The 18,163-nt window shown below is 46.5% G+C and overlaps 1 long non-coding RNA gene across 1 annotated transcript in view; it reads left to right on the plus strand.

The window, feature by feature from the left end:
* Positions 1-10,982: 10,982 nt before the first annotated feature.
* The window catches only part of LOC141180635 (uncharacterized), a 93,545-nt gene continuing 86,364 nt past the window's right edge, over positions 10,983-18,163 (plus strand). The window contains exons 1-2 of the long non-coding RNA XR_012256285.1: positions 10,983-11,068; positions 15,708-15,776. This is a non-coding gene — a long non-coding RNA (uncharacterized lncRNA). The remainder of the gene's footprint in view (positions 11,069-15,707; positions 15,777-18,163) is intronic.

Here is an 18,163-nt window from a genome sequence, read left to right on the forward strand (position 1 = left end):
CTGTTAGTTTTTTTCCTATTTTGTGGTCACGTGACCTGCTGCCTATTTAAGCTCCGCCCTTCTGGCTTTGCTGGACTTCAGTGTTACTTTGACTCTTAATCTAGCCAGGTGCTTTGTACCTCTCTCTATAGTTTGCTTGGTCCTTGGACCTCTAAGTATTTCTGTGTGTTTGTCTTTTTGCTCCACTACAACGTCTATCATCCTGAGTCTAATGGACAGACAGAAAGAAAGAACCAGGATGTTGAGCAGTTTTTGTGTTGTTTTGTGGCAGACAATCAAGAGGGGTGGTCTGAGTTTCTGCCACTTGCTGAATTTGCTCTTAACAACCATACATCCTCCTCTGCTGGGTGTTCTCCGTTTTTTGTTGTACTGGGAGACATCCGTCGTTTGGTTCGTTCTCCAAATTGGTGTCTGCTGTGCCGGAGGAGGAGAATTTTTCCGGTGATTTGGAGAGAGTTTGGACTGATGTACGTTGTAACCTTCAAGAGGCTAACAAAAAGTTTAAGAAGTATTTTAACAGGAAACGTCAAGAGGTTTTGTTTACGGTTGGTGACATGGTTTGGTTGTCCTCAAAGAATCTGCGGTTGAGGATTCCTTCTAAAAAATTGGGTCCGAAGTTTGTGGGACCATTTAAGGTGCTTCAGGTGGTTAACCAGTCTGCTGTTAGGTTGGAGGTTCCCTCCTCCTGGAAGATTAATCCGGTGTTTCATGTTTCCTTGTTGAAAAAAGCTGATGTATCGGATAGGGATGCCACTGTCACAGTTCCTCCGGTGGTGGAAGACGGTGAATATGAATTTCTCGTATCCTGAATTCCAGAGGGCATAGAGGGAGATTGCAGTATCTCGTCGCTTGGAAAGATTTCATTCCTTAGGATAACTCCTGGGTAAGGGCAGATGATGTCTCTGCTCCTAGACTTATCAGAGCGCTTCACAGGAGGTTTCCTGATAGGCCTGGGCCTGGAGGATCCGGAGGATCCTCATAGAAGAGGGGGTACTGTTAGAACCCTCCTGTTAGTTTTTTTTCTATTTTGTGGTCACGTGACCTGCTGCCTATTTATTCCAGCTCCGCCCTTCTGGCTTTGCTGGACTTCAGTGTTACTTTGACTCTTAATCTAGCCAGGTGGTTTGTACCTATCTCTATAGTTTGCTTGGTCCTTGGACCTCTAAGTATTTCTGTCTGTTTGTCTTTTTGCTCCGCTACAACTTCTGCTAGGAGGTGTCCAATTTTGTCCCAGTCCTTAGTACTTTTAGGGACCCCTCCCTTATATCTATAGGTCTGCGTTCAGACTAGCTGAGGACGAAGGCGGGTCTGTTCACAAGGAGCAGGTTGCCCGCTGCATCATAGGGAATCAGCTTAGTCCTATTGTAGGGACAGTTTTTCTATCTTTGCTTAGCTCTTGTAGCAAATCATAACAGTAAGTCCAGCCCAAAATAAAATAAAAAATCCTAAGGAAAGAGATCCGGAGATCAGCATGGTGTCTGTTCAGAAATTGGCTCAACGCCTGCTGGGATTGTCTCTTGAGGTGGCCGAGCTCCAGCAACACGTGAGTAGCTGTCCTGGAGTGCATTTTGTTGAACCGAAGGTAGGACTGCCTGATTTTTTTTATGGTAAACAACAAGATTTTTTTTCCTTTAAAAATGCTTGTTTATTATATTTTTGTTTGAGACCCAGGTCCTCTGGGAATGAATCACATTGCATTGGGTTTATCATGTCGCTTTTGCGCAAGGAACCACAGGGATGGGCCTTTTCTCTCCAACCTAATGATCCGTGTTTTAGATCGGTGGAAGATTTTTTTTCTGCTATGGGGTTGTTGTATGACGATCCTGGTCGAGTCTCTTCTGCTGAGACACAACTGAGATGTTTAAAGCAGGGGTCAGGTGATGTTGAAAATTATTGTACACACTTCAGAAGGTGGTCTTCTGAAGTGAGATGGAATGATTCGGCGTTAAAATGTTTGTTTCTTGCTGGTTTAAGTGAAAGGGTTAAGGATCTGCTGATTGCTTTCCCTGCACCTGGAAACTTGCAAGAAGCCATGCAATTAGCTATTCAGGTGGACAGGAGACTGCGTGCCAGGGTTAATGAGGAGAAAACTCCTGCTATGGCAGCTCCTAGTCATCAGGGGGTCTGCTCGGACGACGGAGAACCGATGGAGATTGGGGCGATGCCACTCCGCTCAGGAAAAAGACCGCAGGTTTTCCAAGGGATTGTGTTTTTATTGTGGTAAATCTGACCATTTTGTTAAGAACTGTGAGCTTCTGTTAAACCAAAAAAAGGTCAGTTACGCCGTATTGCTTGTTTAAACACTAAGGGAGTATTTCTTTCAGGGAGTACCTCATTGCAGGAGGAATTGATTGAATTTCAAGTATTTGTGGATTGTGGTTCTACACTGAATGTGATTGATAAGGGATTTTTGGAAAAACTTAAATTGGAACCCAAACCTTTGTCATCTCCTATTTTTGTGGTTGCTGTTGATAACACTCCTTTGAAATGTGTTACTCACAAGGTTTTTGAATTTCCTCTCACTATTAATGGTATTGACCAAGAGAATTTGGATTTAGTGGTATTAAATAATTTACCTTCTCCAGTAGTTTTAGGTTTGCCTTGGTTAAAACTGCACAATCCTTTACTGGACTGGTCTACTAATGAGATTAAGTCTTGGAGTCCTAAGTGTTATGATAAATGTTGTAACGGTCGCATTGCTGCTGTGGAAAGAGGGGAATTACCTGTATCTATTCAGGATTTTTGGAAGTTTTTTTCAGAGGAGGAGTCACAAATTCTACCTCCTCATAGGGACTATGATTGCACCATTGAGTTTGTTCCTGGAGCTACTCTTCCCAAGAGTCGCTTATTTAATCTTACTATCCCTGAAAGATAGGCCTTGGAGGAATACATACAGACGAACTTGGCTGCTGGTCACATTAGACCTTCTAAGTCACCTGTGGCTGTTGGATTATTTTTTGAAAAAAAAAAAAGGACGGCGGTTTACGTCCATGTCTGGACTTTCGCGAAATTAATAAAATTACCGTACGGAATTCCTACCCACTGCCGTTAATTCCTGACTTGTTTAACCAGTTAGTGGGGGCCAAGTGGTTCTCTAAAATTGATCTCCGGGGGGCATACAATTTGTTGCGAATGAAGGAGGGTGATGAATGGAAGACTGCTTTTAACACCCCGGTGGGTCATTTTGAGAATCTGGTTATGCCTTTTGGTCTTACCATTGCACCAGCGTTTTTTCAGAATCTTATTAATGACATCCTGAGACCTTTCATTGGTAAGAATGTGGTGGTGTATTTGGATGACATTTTGATTTATTCGCCAGATCTGGAGTCTCATTGGCAGAGCGTACGTGAGTTATTGCAGTTAAGTGACAATTCACTTTTTGCTAAGCTGGAGAAATGCGAGTTCGCTGTGCAGAGAATTCGTTTTATGGGCTACATTATCTCCAGCGAGGGCTTTGAGATGGACCCGGTGAAGGTTCAGGCTGTGCAAGAATGGCCTAGGCCTATTGGTTTAAAATCGATACAGAGATTTTTGGGTTTCGCCAATTATTACAGAAAATTCATTAAGAATTTTTCTATAATTGTTAAGCCGCTGACCGATCTCACCAGGAAAGGTGCGAATACGGTCCAGTGGACTACTGAGGCCATTGAAGCTTTTGTGTATCTCAAGGAGAGGTTCAGTTCTGCCCCCATCCTTATGCAGCCTGATGAGACCAAGCCTTTTTTGGTCGAGGTTGATGCTTCTTCGGTGGGGGTTGGTGCGGTTTTGTCTCAGGAGAACAAGGATGGAGTACATCCCTGTGCTTTTTGTTCGAAAAAATTTTCTGAAACCGAACTTAATTACGATGTTGGTAATCGGGAATTGCTGGCTATCAAACTCGCATTTGAACATTGGCGTCATTTCTTGGAAGGTGCTAAATTTTCCATTCAGGTTTTCACTGATCATAAGAATCTGATCTATCTAGATGCTGCCAAGCGCTTGAATGCCTGTCAGGCTAGGTGGGCTCTTTTTTTTTCACAGTTTAATTTTTCTGTTACTTACATCCCGGGTACTAAGAATGTTAAAGCTGATGCTTTATCTTGCAGCTTTTCTCCCATGGTTGGTACCGAGGAGGAGGAGAGCATTTTACAGGAAGGAGTTGTGATAGCAGCATTGGACTCCGTTTTGGAAGATGGGATTCTGAAAGCCCAGGAGGATGCCCCATCTAACACTCCCCATGGGAGGTTGTTTGTACCTAGAACCTTTAGGAGAGAGTTGTTTGTGGAGTACCATGAGTCTCGGTTGGCAGGTCATCCAGGAAGTTCGGAGACTAAGAGACTGGTAGGTCGCAGTTTTTGGTGGCCTGGGTGGCAGAAGGAAATCATTAAATGGGTGCGTCAATGTACTGTGTGTGCCAGATCAAAGGCTTCACACGCTCCTGCTGCGGGGTTGCTTTGCCCTCTGGAGGTTCCTAGTGCACCTTGGACGCATCTTGCAATGGATTTTATTACTGACCTTCCTGTGTCCGAGGGTTTCACTGACATCTGGGTGGTCGTGGACCGTTTTAGCAAGATGTGTCACTTGGTTCTTTTCATTAAACTACCCTGTGCTAAGACACTCGCTAAGGCTTTTGTCAAGGAAATTGTCAGACTCCATGGCGTTCCCACCGACATTGTTTCTGATAGGGGACCTCAGTTTGTGGCTCATTTTTGGCGTGATTTTTGTGACAGGTTGGGAGTCCATTTGTCATTTTCATCTGGGTATCATCCTGAGTCTAATGGACAGACAGAAAGAAAGAACCAGGATGTTGAGCAGTTTTTGCGTTGTTTTGTCGCAGACAATCAAGAGGTGTGGTCTGAGTTTCTGCCACTTGCTGAATTTGCTCTTAACAACCATACATCCTCTTCTGCTGGGTGTGTCGGCTGTGCCGGAGGAGGAGAATTTTTCCGGTGATTTGGAGAGAGTTTGGACTGATGTACGTTGTAACCTTCAAGAGGCTAACAAAAAGTTTAAGAAGTATTTTAACAGGAAACGTCAAGAGGTTTTGTTTACGGTTGGTGACATGGTTTGGTTGTCCTCAAAGAATCTGCGGTTGAGGATTCCTTCTAAAAAATTGGGTCCGAAGTTTGTGGGACCATTTAAAGTGCTTCAGGTGGTTAACCAGTCTGCTGTTAGGTTGGAGGTTCCCTCCTCCTGGAAGATTAATCCGGTGTTTCATGTTTCCTTGTTGAAAAAAGCTGATGTATGGGATAGGGACGCCACTGTCACAGTTCCTCCGGTGGTGGAAGACGGTGAATATGAAATTTCTCGTATCCTGAATTCCAGAGGGCATAGAGGGAGATTGCAGTATCTCGTCGCTTGGAAAGGTTTCGGTCCTGAGGATAACTCCTGGGTAAGGGCAGATGATGTCTCTGCTCCTAGACTTATCAGAGCGTTTCACAGGAGGTTTCCTGATAGGCCTGGAGGATCCGGAGGATCCTCATAGAAGAGGGGGTACTGTTAGAACCCTCCTGTTAGTTTTTTTTCTATTTTGTGGTCACGTGACCTGCTGCCTATTTATTCAAGCTCCGCCCTTCTGGCTTTGCTGGACTTCAGTGTTACTTTGACTCTTAATCTAGCCAGGTGCTTTGTACCTATCTCTATAGTTTGCTTGGTCCTTGGACCTCTAAGTATTTCTGTCTGTTTGTCTTTTTGCTCCGCTACAACTTCTGCTAGGAGGTGTCCAATTTTGTCCCAGTCCTTAGTACTTTTAGGGACCCCTCCCTTATATCTATAGGTCTGTGTTCAGACTAGCTGAGGATGAAGGCGGGTCTGTTCACAAGGAACAGGTTGCCCGCTGCATCGTAGGGAATCAGCTTAGTCCTATTGTAGGGACAGTTTTCCTATCTTTCCTTAGTTCTTGTAGCAGATCATATCACCAACACTGTGAAACTGAGCTTCAACATGCTGGCCAAGACCATACAGTGGTTTAACAAGATAGGTTCCACTCAGAACTGGCCTCGCCATGGTCGAACAAAGAAGTTGAGTACACGTGCTCACCGTCATATCCAGAGGCTGTCTTTTCAAAAGAGGTGTAAAAGTGCTGCCAGCATTGCTTCGGAGGTTAAAGGCGTGGGGGGTCAGCCTGTTAGTACTCAGACCATACTTTGCAATCAAATTTTTATTGCATGGCTGTCGTCACAGAAGAAAGCCTCTTCTAAAGATGCTGCACAAGAAAGCCCGCAAACACTTTGCTGAAGACAAGCATACTAAGGACATGAATTACTGGCACCATGTCCTGTGGTCTGATGAAACCAAAATAAAGTTATTTGGTTCATATTGTGTAAAGTGTGTTAGGTAGCGAGCAGGTGAGGAGTACAAAGACAAGTGTGTCTTCCCTACAGTCAAGCCTGCTGGTGGGAGTGTCATGGTTGGGGATACATGAGTGCTGCCGGGTGTGGTGAGCTACAGTTCATTAAGGGAACCATGAATGCCAAAATGTACTGTGACATCCTGAAGCAGAGCATGATTCCCTCACTTCGGAAGCTGGGCCAAAGCGCAGTATTCCAACATGATAATGACCCCAAACATACTTCCAAGATGACCACTGCCTTGCTAAAGAAACTGACGGTAAAGGTGCTGGACTAGCCAAGCATGTGTCCAGACCGAAACCCTGTTGAACATTTGTGGGGCATCCTCAAACAGAAGGTGGAGGAGTGCAAAGTCTCTAACATCCACCAGCTCCGTGATGTCATCATGGAGGAGTGGAAGAGGATTCCAGTGGCAACCTGTGAAACTCTAGTGACCAGCATGCCCAAGAGAGTTAAGGCACTGCTTGAAAATAATGGTGGCCATGAATCATCTATTTAATTCTCTTCCTCTTGTCGGAACTAATCCTCACCTTTAGCTCTACTCAACTGGCACTTCTGTTTGATTTCTAATTTTTGATCTTCCTGTAATATCTTATTTCCAGATGTTGTTCCACCATTGTTGTATCTCTGATTTGTCTTTACTTTTTTGATTCATGATAAATAAATAATTTAAATCAAAACGAAAATAATGGTGGCCACACAAAGTTTTGACACTATGAGCACAATTTGGCCATTTTCAAGTAGGGGTGTACTCACTTTTGTTGCCAGTGGCTTAGACATTAATGGCTGTGTGAATTATTTAGAGGGCACACCAAATTTACAAGCTGTACACTGACTATTTTACATTGTATCAAAGTGTCATATCTTCAGTGTTGTCCCATGAAAATATATAATAAAATATTTACAAAAATGTGAGGGGTGTACTCACTTTTGTGATATACTGTATCCCCAAAGATCAACGGCTGCAAGCTATTCTAGTGCCTGATCTGCATTGTCTGGTGATGACTGCTATACATTGACTGGGACTACACACTGGAAATCTGGGAGATGAGACATGGGAGCCAGAATGGGAGATGAGACATGGGGGCAGAATGGGAGATGAGACATGAGGGACAAAATGGGAGCTAACACATGGGGGGGGGGGCAGAATGGAAGCTGAGACAGGGGGAAGAATGGGAGATGAGGCATGGAAGCAGAATGGATGATGATACATGGGGGGCAGAATGGGAGATAACACATGGGGCAAAATAGAGAGGAGACACATGGAGGCTGGATGGAGCAAAAAAATGGGGGCAGAATGTAGAGGAGACATGGAGGCAGAATGGGAGCTGACACATGGGGGGCAGAATGGGAGCTGACACATGGGGGGCAGAATGGGAGCTGACACATGGGGGGCAGAATGGGAGCTGACACATGGGGGGCAGAATGGGAGCTGACACATGGGGGCAGAATGGAAGCTGAGAATTGGGTTCAAAATGGGAGATGACACATGGGGGGCAGAATGGGAGATGACACATGGGGGGCAGAATGGGAGATGACACATGGGGGGCAGAATGGGAGATGACACATGGGGGGCAGAATGGGAGATGACACATGGGGGGCAGAATGGGAGATGACACATGGGGGGCAGAATGGGAGATGACACATGGGGGACAGAATGGGAGATGACACATGGGGGACAGAATGGAATATGAGACAAGGGGGGCAGAATGAGAGCTAACACATGCACATGGGGGTCAGAATGGAAGCTGAGACATGGGAGGCAGAATAGGAGATGACACATGGTTGCAGAATGGGAGCTGAGACATGGGGGGCAGAATGGAAGCTGAGAAATGGAGGCAGAATGGAAGCTGAGACATGGGGGCAGAATGGTAAATGACACATGGGGGGCAGAATGGAAGCTGAGACACGGGGGGCAGAATGGGAGCTGACACATTGGGGGGCAGAATGGGAGCTGACACATTGGGGGGCAGAATGGGAGCTGACACATTGGGGGGCAGAATGGAAGCTGAGAAATGGGGGGCAGAATGGGAGATGACACATTGTTGCAGAATGGGAGCTGAGACCTGGGGGGCAGAATGGAAGCTGAGAATTGGGTTCAGAATGGAAGCTGAGACATGGGGGCAGAATGGAAGCTGAGACATGGGGGGCAAAATGGGAACTGACACATGCGGGGCAGAATGCGAGCTAACACATGGGGGCCAGAATGGAGAAATATGCAGGGAGAATGAAGTCACATGGGGCCAGGATGGGAGAACATATCAGGGCAAGATGAAGACATATGGGGTCCAGAATGGAGTACATATGGAAGCAGGATGTGGGACATTATTACATTATTACTGTAGGGGCTAATAAAAGGACATTATTACAAGTTTGATGTATTTTATTTTTGAGAATGCTGTTTTCAGTGGGGAGGGGACCCTGTTCCTGTGCAGGGTGGCACTATGTCGCTTTTTTTCTTCATTTGGTGTAGTGTAGAAGTTGGTGAAAAATTAGGGAATGTGCTCTGGAAACTGCTCTAGATAACTATGTGTTATTTTCTGCAGAGACGAGTCCTTGCTGGAAGAAGTGATGGCAGTCTGTGCTGGATGAAGAGAAAAAGCGAAGATGAAGGACTTCAACTAGAGACGTTACCGGTGAGTCAGTGTGTTACCTGTACATTTACACTATGCATTACATACTATACACAGAGCTCCTATATACTGTACTTAAAAAGAGTTTTAGGTAAAATAAGAAATGTTTAATAGGTTAGAGTAGAGTAGGGCCCGGCCAGAAGAATCTCCTTGTCGTGGTGGCAGCTGAAAAAAATCTTTTGGCCAAAACAAAAGCTGCTGGCTATGTAGGTGATCTGGTATTCGATGGAACTGTTAATATGTGATTGGTGAGGACGTGGTGCAGAAAGTGGAGTTTTTCCAAGAGTGAGCGGTGGCACTGTGGAAGGTTCGAGGGGTGGAGCTGGTGTGGAGCCTGGGGTGAAGTCTCAGGGGGGCCCAAAAACTTTGGCTGTATGGGGCCCTAAAATTCCTGGAGGCAGCCCTGCAATGTATTCAGGCAGGTCACATTCTCCTGGCATTCACCAAACCTAGAGCCATCCATCAGATGCAGGGCTGCCACCAGTAATTTTTGGGCCCCCTTGAAACTCCAGGAAGGCTCCATCCCAGCTCCACCTCCACCCCAGCTCTGTCTCCATCCCTCAAACGTTCCACAGTCCCACCGCCCACTCCTGGAAAAACTCTACTTTCTGCACCACATCTTCACCAATCACACATTAACATTTCCCATTGAACAGCAGATCACATATATAGCCAGCAGCTTTTGTTTTTGCCAAAAGATATTTTAAGTCACCACCACGACAAGGAGACTCTTCTAGCCGGGCCATACTCTACGCTAACCTATTAAAAATTTCTTATAATATCCAATATTCTTTTTAGGTATATTTTTATTTATGGGAATGTGTTACATATATTTTTTAAAATGACCAATAATACCACGTATAAGGGACAAATACCATCACACCATGACCAGATCACATAATACCACCACATAGTGACCGAATAATACCACATACAAGGGTCAAATACCACCACACTATGACCAGATCACATATTACCACCACATAGTGACCGAATACTACAATACTGATTATTAATAAAAAAAAGAAAACTAATATTACCATAAGTACCATTATACACAGGAGCTCTGTACAACGTACACAGTGTATAGTGTAAATGTACAGATAACACATTGACTCACCGGTGACATTTCTAGTTGAAGTCCTTCATCTTTGCTTTTCCTCTTCATCCAGCGCAGACTGCCATCACTTCTTCCAGCCAGGACTCATCTCTGCATAAGATAACACAGTTATCAAGAACAGTTTCCAGAGCACATTCCCCAATTTTTCCCCAGCTTCTACACTGCACAAGATAAAGAAAATAAAGCAACCTAGTGTCGCCTTGCACAGTAACATGACCCCCCTCACAAGGTCTTCATCCTGTCCCCCATGTCTCCATTCCCCCCCCATGTCTCCATTTTGCCTCCATTCTGCCCCCCATGTCTCAAGCTTGCCCCCATCCTCTCCCCCATGTCTCCATCCCGTTCCCTATGTCTCCATTCTGCCCCCCATGTCTCTATCCTGGCCACAATGTCTCCATCATGCCCCCATGTCTTCATCCTGTCCCCCATGTCTCCATCCTGCCCCCCATGTCTCCATCCTGTCCCCCATGTCTCCATCCTGCCCCCCATGTCTCCATCCTGCCCCCCCATGTCTCAAGCTTGCCCCCATCCCGCTTCCTATGTCTCCATCCCGCTTCCTATGTCTCTATCCTGGCCCCCATGTCTCTATTTTGCCTCCATTCTGCCCCCCATGTCTCTATCATGCCCCCATGTCTCCATTTTGCCTCCATTCTGCCCCCAATGTCTCCATTCTGTCCCTAATGTCTCCATCAAGCCCCGCCCCCTACACCCCCTGTACAGAGAACAGAGGGCCCCCCGGTTCGCTAATCATGTCGGCAGCACTGCGGATATGATTAGTGATGGGCCCTCTGGAGAGCGATCTCCCTGCTCTGCCTGCTGCCGCAGTGGCCTTCTGCCTCCTGTGCGCAGCGCGACACTGCCGGAGCGTGCGCAGGAGGTCAGTCTCAGGGTGATGACGTCATCGCCCTGGGACTGCTTCCTGTGCGCGCTGACGGACCCGGCGTCGCTCCAGGCAGCGGCTGCAGGCCTGCCTCTCATCTCGACGCGTGAGTATGAAAAGCAGGGGCCGGGATGGGGGGAGGGATCGGTGGGAGTGACTGGGAGGACCCCTGGCCGAGGCTGGCAGTAAATACTACTGGGCAGTGGGCATGATTATCATCATGCCCATTGCCTAGCATGTCTTGCTTCCAGCCTCTGGTTACTGGTACTATGCCTAGCAGCATGTACTACCACCAGGGGCTGGCAGGACATGCTGGGTGGGCATGATAGTACCAAGGAGGCTGGTGGTGTGGTAGTCAGGGCTGGCGTCAGCTCCCGGGCAAGTGCCGGGGCCCTGAGCAGGCGGGAGGTCCACTTGCCGTCGGGCTCCCCGCCGGGCTATGGGCGGAGGAGAGCAGTGCCAGCGCCCGCCCTTCTCCCCCGCTTGCTCAGGGCCCCGGCAGCCGGATACTTACCTCTCCCCGTGCCTTCGCAGATCCGCTGTCTTCCTGGTCTGCGCTCCCTGTGACGTCTCAGGTCAGAGGGTGCGGTGATGACTTTCCACCGCGTCCTCCCCTGAGCCATCACAGGCAGCGCAGAGCGGGAAGACGCCGGCAACGCAGGAGTATAGACCTGAGCAGCGGCAGCAGGTGAGGAGGAGGGAGGTGAATATTTGATTTTTTTTTTTTTTATGTATGGAGGCATGGGGCATTATATGGGCGGGGGTGACAGCCTGCATGGGGCATTATATTGGGGGCGGGTGACATCCTGCATGGGGCTTTATATGGGGGGGTAACAGCATGCATGGGGCATAATATGGGGGTAACAGCCTGCATGGGGCATTATATGGGGGGATGACATCCTGCATGGGGCATTATATGGTGGGGTGACAGCCTGCATGGGGCATTATATGGTGGGGTGACAGCCTGCATGTGGCATTATATGGGGGGGGGTGACAGCATGCATGGGGCATTATATGGGGGGTGACATCCTGCATGGGGCATTATATGGGGGGAAGGGACATCCTACATGAGGCATTATAAGGGGGGGTGACATCCTGCATGGGGCTTATATGGCGGGGTGACATCCTGCATGGGGCATTATATGGGGGGGAGAAGTGACATCCTGCATGGGGCATTATATGGGGGATGGCATCCTGCATGGGGCATTATATGGGGGGGAGTGATATCCTGCATGGGGCATTATATGTGGGGGAGTGACATCTTTCATGGTGCATTATATGATGAGTGACATTCTGCATGGGGCATTATATGGAGGGGAAGGGACATCCTACATGGGTTATTATATGGGGGGGGAAGGGACATCCTGCATAGGGCATTATATGGGGGGGGGGAAGGGACATCCTGCATGGGGCATTATATGGGGGGGGGGAGTGACATCCTGCATGGGGCATTATATGGGGGGAAGTGGCATCCTGCATGGGGCATTATATGGGGGGAAGTGGCATCCTGCAAGGGGCATTATATGGGGGGTGACATCCTGCATGGGACATTATTTGGGGGGGGGACAGCCTGCATGGGGCATTATAAGGGGGGGATGGGACAGCCTGCATAGGGCATTATGTGGGGGGAACAGCTTGCATGGAGCTTTATATGGGGGCCAGTATCCTGTATGGAGCCTTATATGGGGGCCAGTATCCTGTATGGAGCATTTTATGGGGGCTAGTATACTGTGTGGAGCGTTATATGGGGCCATTATCCTGAATGGAGCGTTATATGGGGGCCAGTATCCTGTATGGAGCATTTTTGGGGGGCCAGTATCCTGTATGGAGCGTTATATGGGGACCAGTATCCTGTATGGAGGATTTTTTGGGGGGCCAATATCCTGTATGGAGCATTTTTTGGGGGCCAGTACACTGTGTGGAGCGATTCACCGGTTTCTGAGCTATTGTAGAATTTAAAATAGATATCACTCATATAATATAAGAAGTGAAATCTTTGCATTGTACTATACTTTTATCTCTCTGCAGTATCTGTGCATCATGAATCGTGGTATGTGTTAAAGGGGCCCACTGAGACTCTTTCGCCCGGGGCCCAGAAAAACCTGGATCCGGCCCTTTGTGGTACTATCATGCTAGTACTACTACCGCCAGTGGCTGGCTGGCAGGACATGCCGGGTGGGCATGATAGTACCACAGAGGCTTGCAGGACATACTAGGCATGAATCATGCTTAGTATGTCCTGCCAGCCTCTGTGTACTATCATGCCCAGCATGTCCTGTCCTGCCAGCCACTGGTGGTACCATCATGCATGCCCATTGCCCAGTCACTGGTGGTGTGGTACTATCATGCTAGTACTAACACCAGTGGCTGGCTGGCAGGACATGCCATGTGAGCTTGAATGCTAGTACCACAGAGGCTGGCAGTACATACTGGGCAATGGGCATGATAGTACCACCAGTAGACTGACTAGGCGGTCTCCAGGGCTCCGTCTCCCCTTCTCGCTGCTGTTAGGATGGGTTACCATTGCGTTTATGCTGTGCGTTAAAACGGATCCGTTGTAAATCAGCGCAGACGCAATGTACCGTAGACTTGCATTGCAAAAATAGGCATGCATTTGAAAGTATGCATTATTTGCAACGCGCAGGAAAACATGGTCGGCGGCTGGAGGCCAGCTGAGCACTTCTCTGACAACTGTGTTCTAGTGTCATTCTGTGCCTGCTCATCTCTGTCAGCAGGCATATTTGTCTGATGGCAAAGATGTAGCAGAGCTGGAGACAGAAGATCAGTGGATTACGTCAGGGCGAGGATTTTGTTATTTATTAAAGATGGAGTCCCTACATGTGTTTTGTGTTTTATTTTTATTAAAAAAAAATTTCTGTGTTTGGTTTTTTTTTTTGTTTACTAGAAATTCATGGTGGCCATGTCTAGGTTGGCGTGACGCCATGAATTTCAGGCTTAGTGCCAGCTGATAATACAAGGCTGGTACTGACCCCATTATTACCCAGCGTGCCACCCCCACCAGGGCCGTTGTAAGAGCCGGATAAAGTGCCTGGAAATGGCGCTACGATGTATGCGCCAATTACAGGGGTGGCTGCGGGCTGCCGTTTTCAGCGTGGGGGGCCCAGAATGCTTGGGCCTTACCATGCTGAGAATCCCAGACCCCAGCTGCCTGTTTTTTTACCAGGCTGGCGATCAAAATATGGCGGGAGCCCACGCATTTTTTTTTAAATTATTTTTTTAAATAATTTAAAAAAAACATTGGGCTTTCCTGACTTTTGATCGCCAGGCAGCTAGAAGTGGCTGCCTGTAGCTGTCTGCTTTATCTGCGCTGAGAATCAAAAATTCTGCGGAGCGCTATGTCATTTTTGTTTTATTATTTATTTATTTTCACACTTCTATATGTGTGACAGGCCCAACAGCTAATCACAGACGCTGACACAGAAAATGGGCGTCTGTGATTGGCTGCTTGAGTAACCTGAAAGCAGCCCATACATAGTACCATACTAGAATGTATGGGCTGATTGTACATTACTCGAACAGCCAATCACAGACGCCCTTCCTCTTTGACAGCATCTGTGATTGGCTGTTGGGTCTGTGACATATAGAAGTGTGAAAAGAAATCATTTTTAAAACATGATGTAGCACTCTGCAGAATTTTTGATTCTCACCGCAGGTAAAGCGGACAGCTACGGCCTGCCACCCCCAGCTGCCTGGCTTTACCTTGGCTGGCGATCAAAAGACAGAGAAGCCGAATATTTGTTTTAAACTTATTTTAAATATTTTTTTTTAGAAAAAGGTGTGTGCTCCTGCCATATGTTGATCGCCAGCCAGATAAGACAAGGCAGCTGGGGGCTGGGATTCTCAGCATGGTAAGGCCCAAGTGTTCTTGGCCCCCCACGCTGAAAATCGCAGCCCGCAGCCACCCTTGAAAATTTCCAGGCGCTTTAGCTGGCTCTTCTAGCGGCCCTGGTGGTGAGTACCCTGGGTAATAATAGGGTTAGTACCAGGCCAGCTTTGTATTATCAGCTGATACTAAGCCCGGAATTCATGTTGTCACGCCAAATTAGACATGGCCACCATGAATTTCTAGTAAACAGAAAAAAAACACAGAAATTTTTTTTTTATTAAAAATAAAACACAAAACATATTTAGGCTACGTTCATACGCGGCGCAAAAAATCGCTACTGCATGCTGAGGTTGCGCTTTTCTCAGCGTGCTTTTCCCAAGGCCATGTTAACATGTAGCCTATGGGGAAATCGTGCCGAAAAAAACGCCAAGAATTGGCATGTCAATTCTTTTTGCACAGCCGCTTTTGCAGTGAAAGAGCCCGCGCAAAAATACGTGGCAAAACGCGGCGTCTGAACGCTTTTCAGTAAAAGCCATAGCTTTTGCTGGAAGCCGTTTCCAGCTTTCTTTGGCACTGCTTTTACGCGAGCGCTCTAAAGCGCCGCATAAAAGCAGGAATATGCGGCTATTACTCCGCGTGGGAACGTAGCCTAAGGGACTCTATCTTTAATATAAAAAAAAAATCCTCGCTCTGACGTAATCCATGGGTCTTCTGTCTTCAGCTCTGCTACATCTTTGCCATCAGACAAATATGTCTGCTGACAGATGAGCAGGCACAGAATGACACTGGAGCAGTTACTGTGTAGTGCGGCACTATGTTGCTTTTTTGTCATTTCATGCAGTGTGGATTGTGCTCTGGAAGTGATCAGTTATAGCTAACTATGTTATTTTCTGCATAGATAAGTCCTGCATAGAAGATGTGATATATCGGTCTGCGGCAGATAAAGAACTTCACCTAGACATCACTGGTGAGTATGTGTATTACCTATACACACACACTGACACTATATACAGAGCTTCTGTGTATAATGTCACTGGTGATGACTGTATAACCTGTACACTGACCCAATATACAGAGCTTTTTTACATTTTTATTATTTTAGCATTATTTGTCACTATGTAGTAGCATTATGTGCTTTGGTCATGACATGACGTCACGGTGTGGTGGTATTTCTGCCTTCTATCTGGTAATATTACATAGTTACATAGTTTATAAGGCCGAAAAAAGACAAGCGTCCATCCAGTTCAGCCTATTTCTTGTGCACTGCAGCTATTCCGCAGCGTTGATCCAGGGGAAGGCAACAAAAAACCATGCGGTATAGGCCAGTTTACATCATTGAGGAAAAATTCACTTCCCGACACTAATCTGGCAGTCAGATTAAATCCCTGGATTAATTAACTAAGCATAAGATGTAATTTTATTGTTCTCAAGGCGTCCAGGCCTCTCTTGAACTCATTAAGTGAGCTGGACATCACCACTTCCTCTCCCAGAGAGTTCCAGAGTCTCACGGCTCTGACCGTAAAGAATCCCCTTCTATGCTGGTGCAGGAACCTCCTTTCCTCCAGACGCATAGTGTGCCCCCTCGTCTTTGTCACCATCCTTGGTATAAACAGGTCATGGGAAAGATCTCTGTACTGCCCCCTGATGTATTTATACATGTTTATGGGGTCTCCCCTAAGCCTTCTCTTTTCCAATGTAAATAGGCCTAATTTTGACAACCTCTCTGGGTATTCTAGTCCCTCCATTCCCTTTATTACCTTAGTCGCCCTCCTTTGTACCCTCTCTAGCTCCAATATGTCTTTCCTGAGCACCGGAGCCCAAAACTGTGCACAATATTCTAAGTGCGGCCTTACCAGCGCTTTATACAGAGGAAGAACAATGTTCTCATCATATGCCCCTATTCCTCTTCTGATGCATGCCATGACTCTATTTGCCTTCGCAGCTGCTGCCTGACACAGGGCACTCCAATTTAATTTGCTATTAACCAAGACGCCCAGGTCCTTCTCCATGTCAGATTTCCCCAACGGTTTCCCATTTAATATGTGTGGGTGACTGCTGTTTTTCTTTCCCATGTGCATGACCTTACATTTATCGGCATTGAACCCCATTTGCCATTTTTTGGCCTAACTCCCCAATTTATCTAAATCCTCCTGTAGCTGTGCCCTATCCTCATCTGTATTAACTACTTTACAAAGTTTAGTATCATCTGCAAATATTGCTATTTTACTATGCAACCCTTCCACTAGATCATTAATAAATATATTAAATAATATAGGGCCCAAGACAGACCCTTGAGGCACCCCGCTAGTAACCCTGACACCCCCTGAGCTTACTCCATTGATAACCACCCTCTGCTTTCTGTCACTCAGCCAGCTATTTACCCACTTGCACACATTATCCCCCAGACCAAGCATTCTCATTTTATATACCAACCTTTTGTGTGGCACGGTATCAAACGCTTTGGAGAAGTCAAGGTATACAACATCCACTGACTCTCCCCGGTCCAGCTGTGAGCTCACCTCCTCGTAGAAGGCCATCAGGTTTGTTTGGCAGGAGCGATCCCTCATGAATCCATGTTGATATGGAGTTACACAGTTATTATTATTAAGATATTCTACAATAGCATCTCTAAGAAATCCTTCAAACAATTTACCCACAACAGACGTTAAGCTGACTGGTCTATAGTTCCCAGGGTCACTTTTAGACCCCTTTTTGAATATTGGTACCACATTTGCTTGGCGCCAGTCTAGTGGGACAGTCCCTGTCCATAAAGAGTGCTTGAATATAAGATACAGTGGTCTGTCTATCACATTACTTAATTCTTTTAGTACCCGGGGGTGTATGTCATCTGGGCCTGGTGACTTGTCTATTTTGATATTATTTAGGCGTTTCTGAACTTCCTCCTGGGTTAGGTGGGTGATATTTAGCGGAGGGTTTACTTTATCACTCTGCATTTCCTTCGATAAATTGTTTTCTTTTGTGAAAACAGTGGAGAAGAAGCTATTGAGTAGGTTTGCTTTACCCTCATCGGCCTCTATGATTTTACCCAGGTTATTTTTCAATGGGCCAACTCCATCAGTTTTAATCCTTTTACTGTTTATATAGTTAAAGAACAGTTTGGGATTCGTTTTACTTTCCTTCGCAATTAGTCTCTCTGTCTCCTCTTTTGCTATTCTTATTTGTTTCTTACAGATTTAGTTTTTTTCCCTATAAGATATTAGCGCTTCCTCGCTGCCTTCTTGTTTAAGTTTACCGAAAGCCCTTTTTTTGTTTTTCATTGCCCTGATATTGATCTTGGTAGAGTGGATTGTGGTTGGTCATTTGTTTTACCTGATATCAATAAGGGGAAACCTC

This window comes from Phyllobates terribilis, unplaced genomic scaffold, assembly GCF_046119375.1.
Source record: "Phyllobates terribilis strain yellow unplaced genomic scaffold, ASM4611937v1 Scaffold_34__1_contigs__length_13252353, whole genome shotgun sequence".
NCBI lineage: Eukaryota > Metazoa > Chordata > Amphibia > Anura > Dendrobatidae > Phyllobates > Phyllobates terribilis.